The sequence below is a fragment of the Triticum urartu genome, chromosome 5A (genome assembly GCF_056163025.1).
Source record: "Triticum urartu cultivar PI428250 chromosome 5A, HENAU_Tu73, whole genome shotgun sequence".
NCBI lineage: Eukaryota > Viridiplantae > Streptophyta > Magnoliopsida > Poales > Poaceae > Triticum > Triticum urartu.
This window is the reverse complement of record NC_141877.1, coordinates 485,060,272-485,075,396: the sequence shown is the minus strand read 5'-3', so window position 1 is coordinate 485,075,396 and position 15,125 is coordinate 485,060,272. Positions and strand designations below refer to the sequence as shown.

The 15,125-nt window shown below is 42.6% G+C and overlaps 1 long non-coding RNA gene across 1 annotated transcript; it reads left to right on the top strand.

The window, feature by feature from the left end:
* The first annotated feature begins 5,429 nt into the window (after positions 1-5,429).
* LOC125509960 (uncharacterized) lies at positions 5,430-14,728 on the top strand. The gene is made up of 5 exons (XR_007284424.2): positions 5,430-5,671; positions 6,676-7,292; positions 7,375-7,490; positions 14,308-14,380; positions 14,492-14,728. It is a non-coding gene; the product is annotated as an uncharacterized LOC125509960 (long non-coding RNA).
* Positions 14,729-15,125: the final 397 nt, after the last annotated feature.

The window sequence follows — 15,125 nt, the reverse complement described above, 5'->3', positions numbered from 1 at the left end:
TTGCAAGGCTTCTTATGATGTGTATTACCGAGAGTGTTGGGGAATGCAGTATTTCAAAAAATTTCCTACGATCACGCAAGATCTATCTAGGAGATGCATAGACCGAAAGCGGAAGCGTTAAGTAACGCGGTTGATGTAGTCGAACGTCTTCGTGATCCAACTGATCAAGTACCGAACACACGGCACCTCCATGATCTGCACACGTTCAGCTCGGTGACGTCCCTCGAACTCTAGATCCAGCTGAGGCTGAGGGAGAATTTCGTCAGCACGACGGCGTGTTGACGGTGATGATGAAGTTACCGACGTAGGGCTTCGCCTAAGCACTACGACAATATGACCGGGGTGGAAATCTATGGAGGGGGCACCGCACATGGCTAAGAAATCAACTTGTGTGTCTATGGGGTGCCCCCTCCCCCGTATATAAAGGAGTGACGGAGGGGGAGGGCCGGCATCCTAGGGCGCGCCCCAAGGGGGGATTCCTACTCCTACTAGGAGTAGGTTTTCCCCATTTCCTAGTCCAACTAGGAGGGGAAAGTGAAGGAAATATGCCCTAGAGGCAATAATAAAGTTATTATTTATTTCCTTATATCATGATAAATGTTTATTATTCATGCTAGAATTGTATTAACCGGAAACATAATACATGTGTGAATACATAGACAAACAAAGTGTCACTAGTGTGCCTCTACTTGACTAGCTCGTTAATCAAAGATGGTTATGTTTCCTAACCATGAACAAGTAGTTGTTATTTGATTAACGGGATCACATCATTAAGTGAATGATCTGATTGACATGACCCATTCCATTAGCTTAGCACCCGATCGTTTAGTATGTTGCTATTGCTTTCTTCATGACTTATACATGTTCCTATGACTATGAGATTATGCAACTCCCGTTTGCCGGAGGAACACTTTGTGTGCTACCAAACGTCACAACGTAACTGGGTGATTATAAAGGAGCTCTACAGGTGTCTCCAAAGGTACATGTTGGGTTGGCGTATTTCGAGATTAGGATTTGTCACTCCGATTGTCGGAGAGGTATCTCTGGGCCCTCTCGGTAATGCACATCACTTAAGCCTTGCAAGCACTGCAACCAATGAGTTAGTTGCGGGATGATGTATTACAGAACGAGTAAAGAGACTTGCCGGTAACGAGATTGAACTAGGTATTTGGAATACCGACGATCGAATCTCGGGCAAGTAACATACCGATGACAAAGGGAACAACGTATGTTGTTATGCGGTCTGACCGATAAAGATCTTCGTAGAATATGTAGGAGCCAATATGAGCATCCAGGTTCCGCTATTGGTTATTGACCGGAGACATGTCTCGGTCATGTCTACATTGTTCTCGAACCCGTAGGGTCCGCACGCTTAAGGTTACGATGACAGTTATTTTATGAGTTTATGCATTTTGATGTACTGAAGTTTTTTCGGAGTCCCGGATGTGATCACGGACATGACGAGGAGTCTCGAAATGGTCGAGACATAAAGATTGATATATTGGAAGCCTATGTTTGGATACCGGAAGTGTTCCGGGTGAAATCGGGATTTTACCGGAGTACCGGGAGGTTACCGGAACCCCCCGGGAGCTAAATGGGCCATGATGGGCCTTAGTGGAAAAGAGAAGAGGCAGCCCTACATGGGCCGCGCGCCCCTCCCCTCCCTTGGTCCGAATAGGACAAGGAGAGGGGGCCGGCCCCTCTCTCTCTTTTCCCCCCTCCGCGAATCCTATTCCAACTAGTATTGGGGGGAATCCTACTCCCAGAGGGAGTAGGACTCTCCTGGCGCGCCCTCCTTGGCCGGCCGCCTCCCCCCCTTTAGTCCTTTATATACGGAGGCAGGGGCACCCCAGAGACACAGAAGTTGATCCACGTGATCTATTCCTTAGCCGTGTGCGGCGCCCCCAGCCACCATAGTCCTCGATAATATTGTAGCGGTGCTTAGGCAAAGCCCTTCAGCAGTAGTACATCAAGATCGTCACCACGCCATCGTGCTGACGGAACTCTTCCCCGACACTTTGCTGGATCGGAGTCCGGGGATCGTCATCGAGCTGAACGTGTGCTAGAACTCGGAGGTGTCGTAGTTTCGGTGCTTGATCGGTCGGATCGTGGAGACATACGACTACATCAACCAAACGCTTCCGTTGTCAATCTACTAGGTATGTAGATCATACTCCCCTTCTCGTTGCTATGCATCACCATGATCTTGCGTGTGCGTAGGAAATTTTTTGAAATTACTACGAAACCCAGAGTGGCATCCGAGCCTAGGTTTTATATGTTGATGTTATATGCACGAGTAGAACACAAGTAAGTTGTGGGCGATATAAGTCATACTGCTTACCAGCATGTCATACTTTGGTTCGGCGGTATTGTTGGACGAAGCGGCCCGGACCGACATTACGCGTACGCTTACACGAGACCAGTTCTCCCGACGTGCTTTGCACATAGGTGGCTTGCGGGTGACAGTTTCTCCAACTTTAGTTGAATCGAGTGTGGCTACGCCCGGTCCTTGCGAAGGTTAAAACAACACCAACTTGACAAACTATCGTTGTGGTTTTGATGCGTAGGTAAGATTAGTTCTTGCTTAAGCCCGTAGCAGCCACGTAAAACTTGCAACAACAAAGTAGAGGACGTCTAACTTGTTTTTGCAGGGCATGTTGTGATGTGATATGGTCAAGACATGATGCTAAATTTTATTGTATGAGATGATCATGTTTTGTAACCGAGTTATCGGCAACTGGCAGGAGCCATATGGTTGTCACTTTATTGTATGAGATGATCATGTTTTGTAACTGAGTTATCGGCAACTGGCAGGGCATGTTGATGTATCCTCATCATGTCCGTGATCTCATCTGAGACTCCGAACTACCTTCGGTACATCAAAACACATAAACTCATAATACCGATCGTCATTGAACGTTAAGCGTGCGGACCCTACGGGTTCGAGAACTATGTAGACATGACGAGACTCATCTCTGGTTAATAACCAATAGCGGAACCTGGATGCTCATATTGGTTCCTACATATTATACGAAGATCTTTATCGGTCAAACCGCATAACAACATACGTTGTTCCCTTTGTCATAGGTATGTTACTTGCCCGAGATTCGATCATCGGTATCATCATACCAAGTTCAATCTCGTTACCGGCAAGTCTCTTTACTCGTTCCGTAATGCATCATCTCGTGACTAACCCATTAGTCACATTGCTTGCAAGGCTTATAGTGATGTGCATTACAGAGAGGGCCCAGAGATACATCTTCGACAATCGGAGTGATAAATCCTAATCTTGATCTATGCCAACTCAATAAACACCATGAAGACACCTGTAGAGCATCTTTATAATCACCCAGTTACGTTGTGACGTTTGATAGCACATAAAGTGTTCCTCCGGTATTCGGGAGTCGCATAATCTCATAGTCACAGGAACATGTATAAGTCATGAAGAAAGTAATAGCAATAAACTAAACAATCATAGTGCTAAGCTAACGGATGGGTCTTGTCCATCACATCATTCTCTAATGATGTGATCTCGTTCATCAAATGACAACACATGTCTATGGTTAGGAAACTTAACCATCTTTGATTAACGAGCTAGTCTAGTAGAGGCATACTAGGGACACTCTGTCTGTCTATGTATTCATACATGTACTAAGTTTTCGGTTAATACAATTCTAGCATGAATAATAAACATTTATCATGATATAAGGAAATATAAATAACAACTTTATTATTGCCTTTAGGGCATATTTCCTTCAGAGAGGACCCAGAGATACCTCTCCGATACACGGAGTGACAAATCCTAATCTCGATTCATGCCAACTCAACAAACACCTTTGGAGATACCTGTAGAGCATCTTCATGATCACCCAGTTACGTTGTGACGTTTGATAGCACACAAATTATTCCTTCGGTATCCGGTAGTTGCATGATCTCATGGTCGAAGGAACATGTATTTGACATTAAGAAAGCAGTAGCAATAAACTGAACGATCATATGCTAAGCTAACGGATGGGTCTTGTCCATCACATCATTCTCCTAATGATGTGATCCCGTTATCAAATGATAACTCATGTCTATGGTTAGAAAACCTTAACCATCTTTGATCAACAAGCTAGTCTAGTAGAGGCTCACTAGGGACATGGTATTTGTTTATGTATCCACACATGTATTTTTAAGTTTTTGGTCAATATAATTCTAGCATGAATAATAAACCTTTATCATGATTTAAGAAATATGATAATAACCATTATATTATTGCCTCTAGGGCATATTTCCATCACCTTATACCCCGGAGTTCTTAGAACCCCGGGCCCCATGGTCAACTGACGGCCAGGAATAGAGTGTGTCAGCCGTGAATCACCCTTCCCAAGCCGGCGCTGCAAGGAATCACTCTCCCGCTCATGCCAATGGGCGGACCGTGCAGCCTTCAGGGGATGCAAGGAATGACCTACAAGGCATGCAAGCACCAGGCCCAGGCAGGGCCATGATGCTCATATATACTACTCCCTCCGTCCGAAAATACTTGTCATCAAAAGAAAATACATCTTTTTTTATCCATTTTGATGACAAGTATTTTCGGACGGAAGGAGTAGAACCTAAGGTGCGCTCCGCCGTCCCGCTGCAATCGTGTTTAGAACACACCATGCATCGTTGTGTTCAATTTGTCGTCAATGGATGTTTTTCTTTTTAGAATTAGGAGACCAAATGATTGTGACATACTGGCATGTGTACCTCAACATTTAATGCAGGGTAAGTGGTGGCCATTGAGTTTAAACCACCGAAACAAATAATGCCCCATAGTGCCGCTAATAGCACGTTATAGCTTGCTAACAAATGACTTGCTAAATAATTTTGAATACAATATTTTTCTAATAGCACACTAATATCAAATTTTAAGACTGTTGGTATTTTACTTTTTCTTAATAAAGGACCGTTGATATTTTACTATAGAGCACATACACTTATCCTTATAAATACACACATGCACACCCTACTTCTATGAGCAGCTTAAAGAGACCGAGCTAACATATTATCTTGAGATTGACGAAGTTATCACAGACGCCTCGTAGTTGACGAAAACGTCTCCTCCTGCTGAACGCGCATCGCCTGAAATTCTAAAATAAATCCAGAAAAGTGCGAACACCAGGACTTGAACCCTGATGGGTTGGAGATATCATTGTCCTCCTAACCATCCAATCACACGCTGGTTTAATAAAAATGACGAGTTTACGAAAATAAAGGGTGGAACAAGGAATCTTCCTGTTTTAGATTTTTTTAGGGGTTCTTCTTTTTTTAGATGGGATGGGAGAAGAAGAAGATAGTAGGATAGGAAAAAAAAAATAAGAGGAGAAGAAAAAGAAAAGAAGATAGGATTTGGGTTGGGCCCGGCGCTTCTTTCCCAAGCTTCCACAGCCCGTTTGCTAAAATTGCCGCAGCTCACCATGACCTAGATCGAGCGAAGCACCTGGTCGAGCGAAACTGCACCTTTCGAAAAACAAGGGTTTGGGGAGAAGTAGCCGCCGCACACACCGCCCCCCAGCCCCGCCGCTCTCGAGTCTGCCGCCGCGCGGCCACCCGCCGGTCCAGGTCCGCCAGGAGGTCGGCGAGAGTCCCTGTCTTCTCCCGCTCCGCGCTACCGCCGTCCGTGCTGCCCTCCAGCGCTCGCAATGTGAGCCGCGGCCACCGCCGCCTCCCCCCCCCCCCCCCCCCCCCCCCCCCCTTGCTGTTTCCCATCTAGTAACAGTTTAGCCTTTACTACACCCTGATTATTCGCAACATCTCAATGAAACTTGCATTGAGCTGTAGATACACAATGCCATAAGAAAATGTGAAATTTTACAGAAAGTGTAGGCTCTTTTCACTATTTTGACCCATTTAGAAAACTTTTGCACAAAATGAACTTCACACAAAACTATTTCACGATCTGACCCTTTTGGCAACGCCACAAGCCGTGGCGTTTCTTCTCTATTTGGAAACGCCGAACTAGCTAGCGTTGCTGGCCTGGTCAGGACGCTACATGGCAGGGCAGAAACGCCAAAGTATCTCGCATTTCTGGAAACGCCAAGTGTGGCTGGCGTTGGTGCCCATGCAAGAAACGCCATGGGTGTTGGCGTTGCAAGTTGCTTGCTCATATTGCCATTTATTTATGAAGTGGAGCAACGCTAGCTAGTTCGGCGTTTTCAAACAGAGAAGAAACGCCACGGTTTGTGGCGTTATCAAAAGGGTCAGATTGTAAAATAGTTTTGTGTGAAGTTCATTTCGTGCGAAAGTTTCCTAAAAAGGTCAAAATAGTGAAAAAGGCCGAAAGTGTACGGGTGGTCCCTTACATCTTACAAGTTATAAGTGGTCAGATTAAGCAAAGATATATTTAACATGCGCGCTAGTGTATGAAATGCATTTACTAGTTTATGAACTTATCTAATTAACTCCGCTCTGAAGTGAACTGGCCACTGCCACCTGCATTAAGAATAGGTCTTTTATCACCCAGAAACTCTATAGAAAAATCTAAATTTTTGGCGCCATCTTAGCACTATGTTTTTTCTGTTCATCAGTAATTAAATGGTTTCCTTTCCATTTTCTTTTCATGGTCTTGTTTTAATATCTTTATGGATGCTCCTGGTTGATCACTTTATTTATTGTTCCTTGTTTACCATGTCATGACCTTTTTTACAGAGTTTATTAAATGGAGCAAGTATTCCAAGTTGTTTCTGAGAAGGTCTCTAGCTCTGTTGTGATTGTTCGACAGCATCCATATGGTCGATATTGTGTTGGTTCTGTAGTTTCCCCTCCATCAAATACCAATACAACAGCAATAATGACATCCTCGCGTTTGAGTGAAGAAAGCGGTAGAATCTTTGTTCACTTCAATGACAACACTGAACTGGAAGCAAGGAGATTAGTGTCTGCAGATCGATTCACTTTGCTAGAAGTTGACTACAAAGCTGGTTGCAGTATGATTGAATTTAGTGAAATAGATGTTAATCAACCCTCAGATGCTTTTATTCTCGCTCCTAACTCGAAATCCTGTTTATCACATATCCCAGCATTTGTGGTACAGCCTTCCTGTGCTGCAAGGGATGCCAAAATGAATCGAAGGATCTGAGAATTACTTTTTGGTCTTATGTCGCTCTGGGAACTTGCTTAACGTAGGATATGCTATTCAGAACCAGTTAATGTCTGCTCCGGTTTTTGATTTAAACGGCAAAGTTATTGGGCTAGTGACTTCTCAGTGTGGCACGGATAAGACCAAAAATGATATCAAGATTGGACTTTTAGCCTCTCATGCTCGGGTAAGACAAATTTCTTGCGAAATCAAATCATTAAAAATGATATCTATATCTAACATGTGTGATATGATTAACAAACATGCAGAAGATTCGTGATGACCTACTAGAGGAAAGCAAGAAAGAAATGAAGGTAGCTGAGCGCTCTGAGGAAAGCAAGCAGCATGAAGAAGGAGCTGAGACTAACAGCTCCGCGGGTACAAGGTAAGAAACCTCAACACTTGTTATTTTGCAACATTGTGGTATATGACTATCTCAGGTTTCTTTTGCCAAAATAAATAGAGAAAAACTTGAATCTTGTAGTGGCACTTTGTGGTGTAAGTTAGATGAAGTGTCCAAAAATCACCCTAGGTTGAAAGCAGAAAATATCTATAACTGATGTAATATCTGATCAATGTCGTATTTATGTCACTAAAAGCTGGGGTGCGCCTTGGCGCGCTTCCTGGGCGAGCCATGTGTGCCACCTATATAAGATTTGATCAGTGCCCTTTTTCTCCATTCACCACCAGCCAGCAGAGAAGAAGAGAGAGAGACTAGTGGAGCCCTGTTACCCTACATGATTTAGCGAGCTTTTTGGTGGTGATCTGTACGCCAGGTTGTCGGGCACCACGTTTAATTTGATCAAACTATTTGGCTGGGCCTGAACAGCTCACGCATTTATTTATGGGATTTTTATTGAGAAAAATTATGGGAATACAAAGTCACATGTTCTATTCAAATAGTACAATCTTTATCTTTACCTAATATTAAAGGGAGGATTGCTTCTCCACTTTTTTCGTTTATGGTGGGACCAAGCTAATTTTCGTCCGTCATAGATCGCTGGTTATTTTTCTCGTTTGTCATGGGATGCTGGGTTAATTTTTTACGTACATCCGTGATTTTCTCGAACAACTGGGCCGGCCCATGAAGATATTGATAGGCTGCGATGACAAACTGTAGCTTCAAACAAAGATGCACTGAGGGGGGATCGAACCCTGGATGTCATACTACAACGTCACGCTACAACCAGTTGACCTACCAAGCTTTACTGGTTATAAGATAGTGCAAAGCATTAAGAACCAATCTCCACTGCAGATACGAATATTTTTTAAATTTTGAACGCAATTGTTTTTTAAAATAATACCAGAATGTTTTGTGAAACGAAAACACTTTACAAATTTGTAAAGATATTTAAAAAAAATGAATCATTTTCTGAAAATCATGAACAAGTTTTTCAAATAGGAACATTTTTTAAATTCCAAAACAAAATGTGAAAACGCAAACATTTTTTAAACTCCCGAGAAAAACTGGAAAACACAAAAAAATGAAACCCCTGCAAAAAGGAAAACATGAATATTTAAAAATAAATTGAACAATTTGTGGAAACAGATTTTTTTGTGAAATTCCACAAAAACTCTGAAAAGTTGTGAAAATTTCAAACAAAAAAATCCAAATTTTTAGAAACTCCAACAAAATTTGAAAACACGTTTTTTTAAACATTTTTGAACAAATTTGGGAACGGGAACATTATTTGAAATTCTTGAAAATGAAAACATGAACATTTTTTCAATCTGTGAACAATTTCTGAAAACGGAAACATTTTCTGAAATTCTGAACATGTTTTAAAAGTTGTGAAAATCAGAAAAAAAAACATTCCGAACAAACTTTAAAAAACACGAACATTTTCTGAAAATCCAAAACATTTTTTAATTTATTTACAAATATGAAAACACGACCATTTTTGAAAAATTTAAAAGCACGGTAATTTTTTTATACAGAGAGGGTTTGTTTGAATATTTATCCCACCTCACTTCGATCCACAAAAATCCACCAGTTTATATACGCCTAAGAGTTGTCGAGTAATCATCAAGCCCAACGAAGGGTAAGTTGCGGGAGTGAAGGAATTAATGTTGGCTCTAATTAAATGAAATTGTGGGAATAGAGCCTGACAAAAGAATTAATGTTGGCTCTAAACAGAAATGTGGGAAGGATGGCTGGATTGTTGTCTCGTGATGTGCTTGCATGTCCCATGTAGTGTATGATATGGCTGAATCTAACTAACAAAAGATATAAGATACCTGGTTGTAGTGGTATATATAGCTGGTGAGTGACGGCTGAATCTTAATGCACGCTAACAAAACAACCCCCGAGATGTGTGCAACACGGGACATATGTTGCTGCCTTCTTTCCATGGGATTAATCGAGTCTCGCTAGCAAACTACTTAAAAACGAAAAAAAGAAGCAAACGACCTGCCTTCAGCTTTGATTTTTGGGCAGCTTGTTAACCTTTTCAATGTGCAAGGGAATGTTTTTATTTCTCGGTGTTTCTGTTGCTATCAAGTTTTACTTTTTTGAAAGAAAAAAAAACCCAGGTTAATCTACATGCAACTTTCGATCGAGCATTGTTGCTGCAAATGACACACACAACAGTTTTAGGCCCGCTGCTGTCGCACAAAGCATAAGACAACGTTGGAAGGTCAATCGCTTTCTACGTCTGGAAGCACGCCAATGGAACACCAGTCGCCGCTATTATTTTTCTATTGGGAAGTTGGACCAGCATGCTGCAAAACCGATTACATAAATGCTGCCAGGACAACAAATCACACGGACAATGTAGCAAAGACGACCACATGGACACAACAAGGACGACGCCATTGCCGAACGCATGTTGTAGCGAGGTCAATCAGTGTTGCTACAAGTTGGATGTGTGGAGGTGTAAAGCTAACTAAGTGTAGGTGTTAGGATTATAAGGAGAACTAATTGATCCTTAGCACCGGTCTTAAGGGTTGACTGGTATGTCTTTTATAGTTTGATGTGCGTCTCCCTCCCGTGAATCTGGATGCTATCTTGCCACACTGATGGACACCTTAATTTTTAGTCCCGTTGCAACGCACAGGCATATGTGCCAGTAATTTCTCAAAGTCAAATGTACGACTGGAATTTCTGATAATAGCATGAATAAATCACATCATGTACATAAAAAACTTTTAATCCTGCTATCATGGCCATATTTAGGTACATGACCCACAACAGAGTTGGTGGGAGACCGATGACACCACAGAACTTGCAAACATAATCTGTGCAAACTAAACACAGATGATGTATACAAAGGATAAGTCAACAAATACGGAACATATACGTAGAGTAATCGTCGAGAAAATGCAGATGGGTAGCCCTTTGCATGAAGGGTTTCGGTGGCAACAATTCCTGTCGCTGAAACCAGCGATCATATATATTAGAAAGCACATTGGTTAATGAAAACAAACAGAGAAGAGTTTGCTGAACTGAAAGTCTTAGTGCATGGCAATCAATCATACTAATACACAGAAGGAAAAATATAGCACACTGCAATAGAAAGATCTAATCACTCCGTTGAAACCCAAACTGCTAGCTGAGCCCACTATCAACATGAAAAAACACCTGGCGACTTTCAAGTCACCTGTCACTAGAAGTGGAGTAATTCAGAATTTCAGACATATATGCTTGTACCCCTACAAGCATTTCTCAAGGTTAAAGAACAATATTGACACAAAAGTAAACCGTTATAGCCTTTTGTACTACACAGTACAATGCGTGCATGGTGGGACTGGGAGTGAAGTTTTATAAAAAACAAAGGAATATCAAGACAATTTGTTCAAATCACGTTCATAACCCAATCAATCTCATTTGTTTTTAACTGAAGTTATCCAAGCAACTGTAGGTCTGTAATCTGTAGGGAACCAAATTTATGAGCATTTACGCTTCTACGTGTGTGATGAGTGATGGCTATTATCTCATCCTAATGTTCTGGTATGATACCCAATTAAGCAGGGCCATATGGAAGGTATCTGGGGGGCTGCAGGACAAGTCATGCTATCTCCTGTATGACAAACTTGATGGTCCTTTGGACCAAGTTTTTTTTAGTAAAATCACATCTGCCTTAACATCTTAATAATGAAACCAAGGGATGGGGCAAAATTTGGCAGTGAAATCATACGTTATCAATAAGTAGCGTGAGATGCTTTTATCAACGTCAATGCCAGGTGTTTTCAGTTAGCATCCCATTTATTCAACCGAAATAGTGGCTTTGGTTGGTCATAATCTAAAACAAACAATAAGTGATTGTAGGAGGAAATTTGATGTCTTCACATGACCAGGGGAATAACGAGAATACTTCTGATTTTTCAGTTAGGTGCTTCTTTTGTGAAGATTGCAGGGTTACTGATTGTTTGTTCAGGAACATTTATACAACCCCCAAAGTTTCTTTGCTGACATATGGACAAAAGCATACATGCACACACAATATCAGGATAAGATATTGGCGTTTCTTCGAAAAGTAATCTGGGAAAAGTTCTGGACGCAAAATCACCTGCTTTGAGTTTTGTGTCGTTCCATCCAGAAAAGCATGTCCATTTGTAGCCCAACAATTGGCAATCAAATTCATTCAGGTTTTTTTACTGATTCTCCATGATGCCATGATGTTTAGGTACACATGATTGGAGAGTATCTCCTTCTCTGTTAAATGGAAAAACTAAACTGGAACTTTCAAGTTAGAAAACCAAACTTGCTGAAAGGAAACAACCAACCTGTGTACATCTAACTTGTATAAGAGGAATTTTGAGAAAAAAGGCATCCAATATATCATATGACATGATAAATAGGAGACAGTTTAAGCTTATATGTTCTGCAGGAGCGTAGGCATGTTAAGGAGGTGCAAAATTCCAACGGCACATGAGCATAGGTAGTTTGTCTAGGATTCATAGTTGCTAGCTTCAATTATGGGAACTGGAACCACAAAATAGTGAAATTGATCAGAATTCTAAGGTACCTGGCATTGAACTATTTTAGGAGTTCTACTCTTACCTGAACCACAAAAGAACTTTATAAGCACAGGCAGCCCTTGCGCTTGGCAAAATTATGAATATATACCTAACTGAAACAGTCTTCAAAACTGCATCCCTTCTCTTCCTTTGCCGCTACTGTCGCAGCCGGAACAGTGGTGCTCGTAACTGAGGCCCTCCTCATTGTGGTACTGTGCCGCCACCGTCGCCATCGCCTGGGTGAAGGGCGTCGATCTAGGAGGAGGGGAGAAAGTTGCACTGGCAAAGAGGGATAGGCAGAGGAGTGGGAGAGGAAATGCCATGCCCAGTGAGAGAGAAAGAGGAGACAAGAACGTGCTTGTGAGGCTCGATACACAGATTTCCACCAATGGGAGAGTAGAAGAAAAACCCCAGAAGCTTCCTTCAGTTACTTGCTGCGTCTCTCTGTCTGGTCCTGCGCCGATTAACAAGCCCCGGGGGAGGTGAGTGATCCAATATGCGCTACGGAGCTCGGATACCCAGAGAAGTGGGCCGATGAGACAGTAGGGAAAGCAAGCAGTTTTTTGCCCAATCGCTAGCACAGTAAAATGGCACGTGGACAAGTCAGTCTACGCCTCTGTTTGGCCCTTAATGGTATTAGTGATGCACATTAATAATTTTAATCACTATATGGAGAGTGCATTGTATTATAGGTCCTTAAACATCTAGGGGTGTCAAATTAGTCCTAAAACTTCAAAACTACAGATACCCCCCCCCCCCCTTCTCTCTCTTAAAGTTACCATGTCTGACATATCCTCTCATTCTCATTTGTGGTCCCCAACTCTCCTTTTTCACACACATAAGCAGCGACTGCACCCTGGAACCGGTGAGCCGCAAGCCCGGTCTGCGGTCCCCTCCATCGTGCTCTCTCCTCTGCTCTGATCAACTGCACGAAAACAACACTGGAGTAATGCGACGTGTGGTGGAGCTACAAGAAGGCAGTGTCGCTTCCTTGCGAATCCATGGCTGCGTGTGACGGTAGAGCTGCAAGTCGAGCCCACTGAAGAAGCTGGCAGCTGTGATGGACCGATGATAGGCGAGGATTGGGCCTAAGTGGAGCAGTTCATCCTCGGCCATACCTAGCAGATGCATGGGTCGATGGGATCAGGGTGGAGTGGATGGAAGTGACAGCTCACTGGCGGCAGAGATCAAAGGCAGTGGTTGTCGGCCAGACTTGAGGAAGGCACGTACAATTTGAGCAACTCAATGCACGGGACGGTGCTGGTGGCAGGATTGGATTCGCCTCGATGGTGTGGTCTTCTGGCGGACGGAGTCAGCACTAGGTGGTGTGGGGGCACATGTCCACATCAATGGCAGCAGCGACTCAAGCAGGAAAGGCAGCGACATAACGAAGAAAACGGTAGGAGAGGTGAGGTGGGTGTGCCCTGTGCTGGCTGCCAATTGGGCGGCAGCAGTTGGTCTCATCTTACTCGAGGACAGGAATGGAATGAAAGAGAGGGACCGCAACTGAGAATGAGAGGCTAGCCAGATGTGTTTATGCCAAATATTGTTTTATTCGGTTATCCCTACTGAGATCCATGTGGACGTGGCAACAGTCAATGCGCCACGTTAGCAGGTCAGACGTGTTCTGGGCAGCATAGGACCAGTGATAAACAACTTGCAGACTAATTTGACACCCCTCGAACCGATTTTAGGACCTTTGGTGCATATCACTCGTATATATTTTGTACATACATGCATTTGGTGACCTTTCACAAAGTAATCATGTAATCAGACACAAATATTACATTGGAATAAGATTTCTTTCTGAATCAAGAATACTGTTGCATGCGATAGGTAAAGACATGTAGGAACATGAATGCATATCAAGCTTACGGATTATGAAGTGCAATGTCTAGGATTGAATATATGTTAGTAGCACTTGTATTTTCTTTTCATAGTCGGCTGAGGCCTGTTAAATTCATGAAACTGATGATGATATATATACTAGAAGCCATTCCTTACACCTAAATGTTTTCCTTTTTGACGATTTTACATGTAAATGTGAAAGTCACATTATCTTTCAATGTCAAATCACATGTTGATGGACTGAACTTGAAAAAACAAACTTTCTTGTTTTTTGGTGTATTTATTGTGAGGTTGATGGTTTCATTCAAGTGTTTTGATGTTTGTAGTCGATGCAAACATGTTTGTCCACTTGCTGTTGATGCGTAAGTCTCATCATGTTTTCTGTATTTATACAGAAAAAAGAAAAGGAGACTCATGAAGGGAGGAAAGCCAGTATGCTGATGTACGCTTGCCTTGGCGTATTCCGTAGTAAGTGTGGTCCCTTCATTGAAGCTGAAGCATGTTGTTGTTTTTGGTTTGTGCAGCCATGTCTACTTACGGACTTGATTGAAATCTAACCGTGATTGTGGACTTGTGCAGGAACAGAAGAAACTGATGGTGAGGGTTTAGATAGTTGGCACGCTAACGGCACTGGGCTGATATTTCCGTTTTATCACTTCATGCAAATCTGGCAGCGATGGATGACTGTACCAGCTTCCAAGGGTGCTGGGACGAAGGCATAGCCTCTTTTTGTTGGTTGACAAGCGTGTCTTGACACTCTTTTTTGTATTACCATCTTATTCAATTCTGATAGCGAGCAAGGGCCGTTCAAACTTCCAGGTGTGCTGGGACACACGCATAGGTTTTTTGTTGTGGTGGGCAAGCGTGTCTTGTCCTGACAGTGGCACCTTGGAGTCTTGTTAGCAATGGTGGTCCATTTTGGGAATCATGGTGAACCGCTAATGTCGGATTCTTGTAGGGAGATGGCAGATTTGCTAATTGGGTTTGTAACTTCTGGGAATAGCTGTTGCTAAACATTTATTTAAAAACAGGTTGCATGCACAAATGTTAAAACCTAAACTTCTGGGAATAGCTGTTGCTAAACATTATGGGACAGATGGAGTAGCACATAAAACGCATCTTTAATGCCTTAGAAGTGTGGAGTTACAACTTGATCGTATATGTGTTCTATCTACCAGACCCAACCTGCTACACCAGCTAGTATAGCTGCTGG